The following is a 1,360-nucleotide window of genomic DNA, read 5'->3' as shown; positions in this document are numbered from 1 at the left end:
GGGGGGGGGGGGGGGGGGGGGGGGGGGGGGGGGGGGGGGGGGGGGGGGGGGGGGGGGGGGGGGGGGGGGGGGGGGGGGGGGGGGGGGGGGGGGGGGGAGAGGATAGGTTGGTAAATGGGTATAAAGTTACAAAGTTACAGTTACATAGGAAGAATAAGTTCTGGTGCTCTAGGGTGAGAGTAGCTGATAATGCTGTATTGTACATTTCAAGATAGCCAGAAGAGAATCATGGATTTTATAACCACAAATAAATGATAAATGTTTAGGTGATAATATGCTAACTATTCCGATTAGGTCATTACGCAATCAGTATACACATGTATTGAAACAACAAACTGTGCCCCATAAGTATGAACAATTTAAAAAATAAAATAAAAAACTTAAAAAAATGACAGACATGAGTCAGATATTTAATTTTAATTACAATGTACAATATATCAGAGACAAGGCCACCTTCATGACCTCTTTTACCATAACTTACTCATTCTAGACAAAATATGTTGTGAACACACTCAAGTCTCCTTCCCACAGATTTCAAAGCACACTTATTTCTAAATTCACCCCTCACCACTTTCTGTGCTTGTGAAACTAAACACACATTACACAGATATTCTTCCCATCCATATCCAATCATCCCCATAAACAATAAACTTTAAAAATATTTCCATATAGGGCCGACCCTGTGGCTCACTCAGGTGAGTGCGGCGCTGGGAGCGCAGAGGAGCTGGGAGCGCTGAGGCTGCAGGTTCGGATCCTATATAGGGATGGCCGGTGCACTCACTGGCTGAGCACGATGCGGGCGACACCAAGCCAAGGGTTACGATCCCCTTACCGGTCACAAAAAAAAAAAAAAAATTCCATATATTAATCATCTAAATTTCTCCCTGTTTTTCACTCACTAATATCATTGCTGCTGCTTCCTTTTTATTTTTTGGTGGGCCTTCACGGAGATATGCACTTCAAGATCCTCATTCCCTACATGGGAGCATAGAGATTCTAAATGTGGGGCCTAAGTAATTCCCAGGTAACTTAATTAAGGTGTCCCTTGACTCTAATTCTTGATCATGAAAATGTTTTAGAGAAAAAAGCAAAAATTAAAAAAAAAAAAAAAACTCTTCCTCAAATTTTCACCCTCTTGGCCTTGATATTAAGTATAAGCATAAGGATTCTGACCATTGCTTCAGCTTTTGTTTGGAATACCATTTAATTTGACACAATCCCAATCTGGGTCAATTTGGATGTGATTTACAGAAGTGACCAAAGTGATTAACTTATACTGTACATGCAATTTTGTGCGGGGGGGGGGGGGGGGAAACAAAAATTATCTCAGGTTCTTATAGGAATTTTTTTTAAAAAAATT

Source organism: Galeopterus variegatus, unplaced genomic scaffold, assembly GCF_000696425.1.
Source record: "Galeopterus variegatus unplaced genomic scaffold, G_variegatus-3.0.2 Scaffold9416, whole genome shotgun sequence".
In the NCBI taxonomy this organism is placed as follows: Eukaryota; Metazoa; Chordata; class Mammalia; order Dermoptera; family Cynocephalidae; genus Galeopterus; species Galeopterus variegatus.
Note: the sequence above shows the minus strand (reverse complement) of the source record.